Source organism: Canis aureus, chromosome X (genome assembly GCF_053574225.1).
Source record: "Canis aureus isolate CA01 chromosome X, VMU_Caureus_v.1.0, whole genome shotgun sequence".
NCBI lineage: Eukaryota > Metazoa > Chordata > Mammalia > Carnivora > Canidae > Canis > Canis aureus.
In genome coordinates, this window is record NC_135649.1 from 95,952,007 (window position 1) to 95,961,801 (window position 9,795).

A 9,795-nucleotide genomic window follows, 5' to 3' on the forward strand; every position below is an offset into this window, starting at 1 on the left:
TTTCATGTTGATTTGCTCTTGAATTACATCCTGAATTTGTGTGACTTTGTAGAATATGTTTTGGAATATATATTTTCCTTTCTTAGTATTGCTTTTGTTATTCATTCGATGTTTATTAGCAAATGTTAGAATAAGCTAGGTGTTCTGTAGACCTATTTATGTAAAGCTTGTTGCCATGGTAACTAAGTGCTTCTCATTTAGAAAATAGACCAAATAAGGGGGGACAAAGGTGGGGTTAGGGTGCTGGAGAGAAAGGGTATCTAACTGCCCAAGGAATCTTTGGCCCTGTTAAGAAAGAGTCTGTTTGCTAGGGAGTAGAAAGGGAAAAATGGAGAAATAATTCTCCAGCCTCACAGTAATTGCTAGTTGCTATTCTTGGGTCAACTTATTAAAGAATCAGTAATGTGGCAAAAATAAATGAGCTTGTCTTAAGGTTTCATAATACTTAGTGATATACTTGGTCTCATCTGTTTGCCACGTAAACTGCTCAAAAAAGGAATGGATGTTAAGAATTGAACAAAACCCGTTATTCTTTGTCACCATATATGAACATCAACCCAATATCATTGTAACATTTAAGAAAGGTAAAGTAAAATCTCTTAACTTTTTTCAGTGATATTTTTAATAAAGAGATTTCATTCGTTCTTAATTAACTTCTAAATTGGTGGCAAGTTATTAATGTAGAAAAAATAAGTGTTGCCTGTTAGAATGTATTTTGACATTTGAAATGAAATACTTTAATTTGGTAATGCAGTCATAAAGGAATTATAAAAGCTGAGATAATTATTTGATTGAAATTTTCTCAAGCAGTGAAATCAAATGCATGGCAAGAAATGGGTTGTTTCCTTCGGCATACATGATAGGACCATCATGATGTAGTTAATTCTTATAAAGTGGCAGTTGAAGCAAGTCAATGATTCCTTCCTATAGCAAATGTCTTTTAGTAAAATATATAAGGAGAGGTCATGGCATCATTAGTGTGAGGAAAATAATCATCAGGAACCCATTACAGGGTTACCTAACAGGTACTAACTTTATTTTTCCATGGATATTTTTTCTTCCTTCTTCATATGTAGATGAGTTAGAATTTGAAGCTATTTGTGGTTTTGAGTATTGATCCAAAAAGATTTTTAGAGAGTTCAGTATATTGATGTGATCCTTATAAATGAAAGCATCAGTAAATAATTTGCTACTGTAGAATGACTTTTAAATATTCAAGACAGTGAGTATTCAGAATACGAAATGTACTGTGCTTTGTTTTACTAGTCCTTTTTTCTTGACTCTGTCAATTAAGGTTATGAAATTTCTGCAGATATAATTGGTTGTTAACAGTTTATCTTAGCCAATAAATATTTGTTAGGTATTTGTTTTTTTTAACTGTAATAAATGTATTAAGAACTCATTATCAGAGTTTTTGTTTGGTAAGTAATTAACACACACACACACACACACACACACGTATATGTGTTTCTCAGAGATTACTCCCTCTCTTGATTTTAAATCTTTATGACAGAACTGAGAGAATTTGTAGTAACAAATTTAAAACTTAAAAAATAAAATATTAAATACTTTACAGATATGGGGAGAACTAGGAAACCACATGATTAATATAATTACAATGTTGGTAGATATAATATCTAATATATTCCCAATATATTTACACAATTTAAATAGGACTTGAGAAAAATTTGTAACATTGAATGTCTATATGGAAACTGGATTGTTTATGCCTCTTTTTGTCATTATTAAATATTTTCTGGAAAATTTTCACTTGATACATGATAGTGAAATACATTTCTCAGTGCCGGTATGAGATTCTGTTAGGTCAAGTGTATCCGTTATATAAAAATTGCAGACAAACACGTTTTGGTATATCCAGGCACATTTTCTTCTCTCTTACATCAACTCCATGCGGCTCTTAGCAACAATAAAGGGCAACTACCATCTAAATAGAGGCACAAGGATGTACCTCATAATCAGGTACGCTTGCATAGTGCCATGGCACAGGAAGGGCAAGATTGAGAATGAAGTAAATAAATTCAGCCTATTTTGTTGGTCAAAGCAAATTGTGCTGTCTTGCTAACTAACTTTAATCTCTTGTGGTTTTAGGAGGAGGAAAGCTGGAGGTCATGGGAGAATCAGTACTGTCTCCTTATCAAACATCTTTGGTTTCAGTGAAACCATTTACAGTAACTTCCAGTAGAATGGACATTAATTTTATCTGTGCTTTTTTAAATTCTGTATTAATTTATTCGAGAGGGAGTGAGAGCAAGCAGGGGGCAGGCAGAGGGAGAGGGAGAATCACAAGCAGACTCCACGCTGAGTGCAGGGGCTGACCTGGGGCTCGATCTCACGACCCTGAGATCATGACCTGAGCCAAAACCAAGAGAAGGACTCTTAACTGACTGAGCCACCCAGGTGCCCCAATTGTATCTGTGTTTTAATTCATGTACTATTTAATGAAAGTAGCACTTGACATCATTTTTTTGAGTCTGAGTAGTTTTTGCTGAAGTAATAATGTAGAAGAACAAAATGTATGTAGGCTCTTTGGAGTTAACACAACAATCATTAACAGATTTTTTTAAAACATGGCATGGCCTACTTTGTTCTTCATGTGGAAATACCTATTAAATCACAAATGAAAAAAATAACAAATGAGTCAACCTGGGACTTGTGTTTTAGCAGCACTGCTGTATTCCACTTTCAACACAACAGAATGCATTTTATATTACAAATAATGGTATGGATAGAGAATGCCAGGAAGCACTGACACAGTTCCAAAGATGATACATAATCACTGTATGTACTATTGTATATTCAGTCAACTCTTGTAGACTGACTCTTAACAGAGCACTGATTTTAAAGTCAGACCTGACTGAATTGTTGCTTAATAATTCTGACCTTCGGTATGCTGCTAAAGCTCTCTGTATCTCAGAAGTTTCATCTGTAATATAGCAATAATGAGTTACTTGTGGTTACTGCAAAGATTAAACACAATGACATTTAAACCTTAGTCCTATGCCCCAGCACTAATATTTCCTATCATTTATTGATATAATTATTTTAATGAATATAAACCTGCAAGGATTCCTAAAACTGGAGTGCGTGAGTCCACTCAATATGTGTGAATAGGGAGATGAATCAGGCAGTACAATCCCTTCTCAGAAAATCTAGGACACATGAATGCTTCCAGCTGGCTGGGTGCTGAGTTTCTGGTGTTACATTGTCTTTGAAAAGACTTGGAAAGTAAAATCAAAATAAGGCAAGAATCTTATAAAAATCAGTCCTATGTTGTATTGATATTGAATTGTTATGTTGTACAACTGAAAATAATATAGTGTTATATGTTAATTATATTTCAAATAAAAATATCAGTTATATGAAGCTTTATGGTTCTCAGTTTCCCTCTTCTTTATAGTGAAGGAATGGTTTAGGAAAAGTTACTTGGAATTCTATAAGTAAAAGAGTAGTAAAATCTCTTAGACCTTTATTGTGGGTAACAGCAAGACCATTAATATGTTATTGGAAGACATAATTAATCATGGAAAATACTATTTACATATAGGTCTCTGATATGATCATCAGCATCTTTTATTTGTGCTCATCTTCTGGGCAAGTGATTGTAACTGGTTAAGATAGGTTCCTTCCACTTCTATTTCCTTACTGAAAGTCCATCAAACAGTCTCTTTACTTATCTACTTTTTATTTATTCCCATTGTTTTATATTTCCACCTCCTTCATCCATAGTTAAATGAAAGTAAAGATGCTTTAACTTCTTATCTCCTAAAATAAATTGTAAATAACAATGCAAGGTTTAAGCATTTCCGAAAATCAAATGTATGAGTCATAAATGTTTAGTTTATTTTTGTTCTCTGTAGAGTTCTGTCTTCAACCTTATAAAATATGTAAAAAGTCAAAAATAAAAAATATTTATGTATCTATGTACTTGTTTTTGCTTTGAGTAAATTCAGACAGTTTGTTTCTATTCTGGGAGTTCAGAACCTCTTAAAGAAACATATTGCTTAATAATTTCATTTTTGTTAGTATTTTCCTTTATTATGAACTGATTTTGGTTAAAATGTTTTATTGATATTAATGTTTAGTCTGTAAGGAAGTTTCTGGGTTGGAAAAATATTCTCAGCATTTTAGCATAAAGGAATGGATTTTAGGTGTCACTGCAAATAATGTTGAATTACTTTGATTTTCTTTTTAGGTTGAGTCATTCTTCAAGAAAAATCTTTTGATAGGCAGTGACATCTACTAGAAAAGTGGCAAAATGCTGCTTGCATTTGATACACCAAATGAACAGAGTTAACTCTAGAGTATATGAATTGTACTCAGAGCAGCACTTGTCATAATATCACATTTTTCTCTATCTATTTCTCACTCCACACACCTTTATCCTAAACTGAGAAAGGCAAATATTTATTTAACATGCATTGACATTTCTTTGTCCTTCCATAACATTGGAAATTGAAATTCCAGGCTCAATATTATGAAACCTAGAAATTTTATACTTTAATTTTTAGGTTTTCTCTATGTTTATATGATATATATATATATATATATGCATACATATATTTGTATATGTGTTTATACATGTATATGTATGAATTTGTGCATATACATGTATCTTCATAAATTTTAAAGGACAGTGGTGTAATTAGAAAGTGATGAGAGCTATTGGAAAGATTTAAGTTGTCATGGTATATAGATCAAATTTTTTTCTAAGATAATCTTGAGAAAATTCATGATAGAACTTATTTCATAGCTAAGTGGTGAAATTTCCTTGAAGGAGGGATTCTTTATCTTTTTTTCCCATTTAATTGAGATAAAATTGACCTCTAATATTGTGAATGTTTAGAGTGTGCACTGCACTGTGATGATTTGATGTGCGTATATATTGCAAAATGGTTACCACAGTAAGGTTAGTTAACATATCCATAACCTTACATAGTTAGATTTCTGTGTGTGTGGTGAGAACTTTAATGATTTACTTTCTTAGTACCTTTCCTATAAGCAATACAGTATTGTTAACTACAGTCACTATGCTGTACAATAATTCTCTAGAATGCATTCATCTTATAACTGGAAATTCTTACATGTAAAGAACCTTCCTTTTTCGCCTTCCTTCCCCACCCCTCAAGCCTAGCTACCAATAGTCTAATCTGTTTTTATGACTCCAGTGTTTTCAGATTCCACATATAGGTGAAATCATACAATATTGTCTTTCTCTGACTTTATTTCACTTAGTATAATTCCTTCATGGTTCATTCATGATGTTGGAAATGACAAGGTGTCCTTCTCTTTTATAAGGGTATATATATAAGAGTGTGTATATGTGTGTGTATATGAGTGATTGATTGACTGATTTTCTATATCCATTCATTTGTTGATGGACATTTGATTGTTTCCATGTCTTGGCTATTGTGAATAATGCTACAGTGAACATGGAAGGGCAGATAGTGGAATTGCTGGATCATACGATACTTCTCTTTAATATTTTTGAGAAATCTCCATACTGTTTCCTATAGTGGCTGCATTTGGTTTACATTCTACCAACTGTGAACAAAGTTCCCTTTTCCTTTACAACCTCAACCAGCACTTGTTATCCCTGTGTTTTTTGATAATGGTCATTCTAACCATTGATGTGAGATGTGAGATGTGAGGTGATATCTCATTGTGGTTTTGATTTACATTTCCCTGATGATTAGTGATACTGAGCATCTTTTCATGTACCTATTGGCCATTTCAGTATCTTTTTTGGAAAAATATCTGGGCTATTTGCCCATTTTTAATGGAATTATTTATTTTCCTATTGAGTTGTATAGGTTTCTTATATATTAACTACTAATCAGATATGTGGTTTGTAAATATTTTGTTTATTATGTCAGCTGCCTTTTCATTTTGTTATTTTTTTGCTGTGCAGAAGTGTTTTAGTTTGATGTAGTCCCACTTTATTTCCTTTTGTTGCTTGTGCTTTTCATGTCATATTGAAAAAAAAATTCCAAGACCAGTGCCAAGGAGCTCTACCCTGTATGTTTTCTTCTAGGAATTACATGGTTTCCAGTCTGACATTTAAGTGTCCGATCCATTTTGAGTTCACTTTTATGAATAGTTTAAGATAGGGATCCAGTTTCATTCTTTTGCATGTGCATATCCAGTTTTGTTAGCACCATTTATTGAAAAGACAGTCCTTTCTCTAGCAAGTATTCTTGGTCCCCTTGTCAAATATGACTGGATAGCATATGAGTAGACTTGTTTTGGGGTTCTCAACTATATTCCATTGGTCTCTTTATCTATTTTCCTGCCAGTACCATACTCTTTGGATTACTATAGCTTTGTAGTATAATTTGAAATCAGGTAATGAGATGCCCCCGGCTTTGTTTTTCTGCCTCTGGACTTCTTTGGCTGCTAAAGGTCTTTGTGGTTCCATATGAAATTTAAGATTGTGTTTTACATTTCTGGTTAAAAAATGCCATTGAGATTTTGATAGAAATTCCAGTTCATTAACCCTTATTGAATATAAGCAGACTATGAGATTAGGAGTTTCACATATGTACTCATTTTATTTTCATAATGTGGGGTAAGCCGTATAATTGGGGGTTGAGAAATTATGTAATTTCTTCACGTGATAAAACTGGATAGTATCTACTCTGTTCCAGGTACAGTGCTAGTCACTAGGAGTACATCAGTAAGCTAAACTGAGACAGAAGTACATTCCTGTTTTATGGCATTTTTATCTGGCTGAGTGTTATTTAAAAAAAGACAACTGATATTTATGGAAGGTTAGGTGGTAATAAATCCTTTAGAGAAAATCAAACAGGAAAGGAGAGGGTGACTCAAAAAATAAGGAGCTTCATTTTAAAGAACGTTATCAAAAATTGGGTATTATTTAAGATAAGTAATGCTAACTGCCAAAATAAACATAGCTTTGAAATCCATTGGGTTTCTATAATCAAGTATTATCCGTCTAATTGCAGTGTGGGTGACTCTTCTCTACCTTCTAATTACACAATTTGTTAAACTTTGTCCCAAATTGTCACAGGAGAAGAGGAATAAAGGAGGTCCAGGGAAATGTACCAAAACACATGGAATATTTGATCATACCAATCATCTGTTACAGAGAAGGCTTCATGAAGGAGATATTTGTATGAAGACTAAAATAATTTTCCAGATATATTTTAATGTGAAAGCATATAAAAAGAAAATATTAAGGGCCTTGGGGTCAGTCATCAGCATTATGTATTTCATTGAACTTTTTCACCAGAGCAAAACTCCTAATGATTTCAAATTGATGCATTATGTGTCTTCTGATAGAGATGGATACACTTGTTTCTAAAATGTGTCCTCTTAAGATTTTATATATGGCATTTAAGTTTCCTAGCACAAAAATAATATTGCAAGGCAGAAGAGTAATCAAAAATAGAGAAAAAAAGAGAAAAAGTATTAAATTTATTTAAAATGTTAAACTGCCACATGTTTCTTGTAATAGTCACTACCAAGGTGACTATGAAGAACTTTTTCCTATGCAAAGGAAACACAGTGGAATATAGTTTATTGGTGGCATAATATAAGGAAAGTGTGCTACCCACACCCCTAAGTAGTCACTTCAACATTGAATCAACTTGTCATCTAAATGCAGTTAGATGGGATTTGTCCCAGAATTTATCATCCAATTTACTGACCAATTTTTGTAGACGTTGCAAATAATAAGACCACTTCTCTTATGGTACAGAATAATTAAAAACTAGTCATATTTGATTTATTCTTATTTTTTAATCAGTGCTTTAACTGGAGACACAAAATTAGATTATTTTTATAACAGTGAAAAGAACAGTAAAATACTCTTTCCCATCTCCCTGTTCCCCTCTGTCCTCCACCCGCAGAGGATTATAGATTTTAGAGGATATTCAGGTAACCATTGATTAGATAACCCTACCATTCCAAAGAATGTCAAAATAGATGCCTACATGGTTTGGAGAATGTGAAGAGACTGATTTCTGAGCACCTATTCTCCTCTTCCAGTCAAAGTCTGTGCTGAGGGGGGGGCAAAAGTAATGTGTGATGAGATCTCCAGTTTAATATTGAACTTTGTAATTCAAATACTAAGTACTCCATGGGGTGGGCAGTGGCAAAAGTTTTGGGGATACAGCCACAGAATATTGACCTTTAAGTGAAGAAGCTCATGTCTACAATGTGAAAGGTCAGAGGGATATAAGGAATTAGAAAAGGTGGAGTGGGACACCTGGGTGGCTCAGTGGTTGAGGATCTACCTTCAGCTCAGGACGTGATCAGGTCTGGGGATCAAGTCCCACATGGGACTCACTGCGAGGAACTGCTTCTCCCTCTATGTCTCTACCTCTCTCTGTGTGTCTCTCATGAATAAATAAAATCTTTTTTTAAAAAAAGGAGTAATCTCTACAAATGACTGAGTTCAAGAAAGGAAAAGGCCTTCTAGTTTGTGTAATCAAGATAAATTTATTAAAAAAATTAAAAAACATCATTTGTTACTTTCAAAAAATATATCAAGTAGCATACAGAAGCAAGGCAAATGATCTTGAAAAACAAATAGAATATTGCTAGATAAAAAGTAGAGAGGTAGAAATGCAGATACCTGCTCACTTGATTCATCTGTGGGAGAGAGTGCTTCCTTTTATTCATTGAAGACTTCAGTGCTTCATTCAGAGTACCTCTGGATTGAAGTACTGTCTCTAACTTTCTTGTTCACCTCATTTGCCACTACTCCTAGGCAACCTGTACATTAGACTTCGGCTTTCGTACCACAAGTAATCTGGATTTTAGTTCACTCACTCTTCTGTCTCCCTTCATTCACAGAGCTAGATGATCAGGATAGAAAAGAGAAGAGACCAAGAAAGAATGTCATCTCAGATGAAGTCTCAAGCAGATCACTTACACTTGAAAGTCTGTCTTCTCAAAGCAAAGGAACGGGATGTTCGTTTTCTCATGTCATTTACTCATTGGCTAGTGGTATCTCAGGGAGGTGTGGGATATAAAACTCCCAGGTACTATTAGCTCTCCTCCTTCAGTGCCTAAGTAGAATCCTAAGAATGTCACAGAAGGGATGCTTTAGCAGCAGTATACATAGAAACTGGGGCATGGATTCACAGAGCTAGTAAAAGGCCATTCAAATTAGGATGTCAGTAACCCTACCTGCCTGACCAATTCCCTGGCTCAGAATAAATTTCAGTCTTCATCTCTGTCCCATTAATGTTGTTTGTATTTCCCTTGGTATCTGACATGTGCTGTTCTATATTATTATTCACCTGCTATATATAATGCTCATGATACTCAATTCCTTGAGGAGATGTTATCTTGAGTTAAATTACAGTAAAAACTTGACTTTGTATTATGTAGTGTATATTGTGCTGGGTGAGTGCATAGACCACAAGCAAGGGAGAGTAGCTGCTCTGGAGACTTTGCAGTTATGACTCTATCCCGTTTGAAGTAAATAGGATGGATAGCATGGAGAAGAGCAAGAATATAGAGGTTTCAGTCTCAGCCATAATGCTGCATCTTTTTTTTTTCTTTTTTTTTTTAATTTATTTATGATAGTCACAGAGAGAGAGAGAGAGGCAGAGACACAGGCAGAGGGAGAAGCAGGCTCCATGCACCGGGAGCCTGATGTGGGATTCGATCCCGGGTCTCCAGGATCGCGCCCTGGGCCAAAGGCAGGCGCCAAACCGCTGCGCCACCCAGGGATCCCCCTAATGCTGCATCTTGATTCTAATACTTTCTGTGTGACAACTGACAGGTCACCTGGTGCCATATTAG

General features: G+C 34.3%; 1 long non-coding RNA gene across 2 annotated transcripts; it reads left to right on the top strand.

The window, feature by feature from the left end:
- Window positions 1-216: 216 nt before the first annotated feature.
- Window positions 217-9,232, top strand: LOC144308304 (uncharacterized). 2 transcript variants are annotated; one of them, XR_013374809.1, is made up of 3 exons: window positions 217-584; window positions 7,049-7,227; window positions 8,839-9,232. It is a non-coding gene; the product is annotated as an uncharacterized LOC144308304 (long non-coding RNA). The 2 variants fall into 2 exon arrangements; XR_013374808.1 differs by having other exon boundaries at window positions 7,049-7,151.
- Window positions 9,233-9,795: the final 563 nt, after the last annotated feature.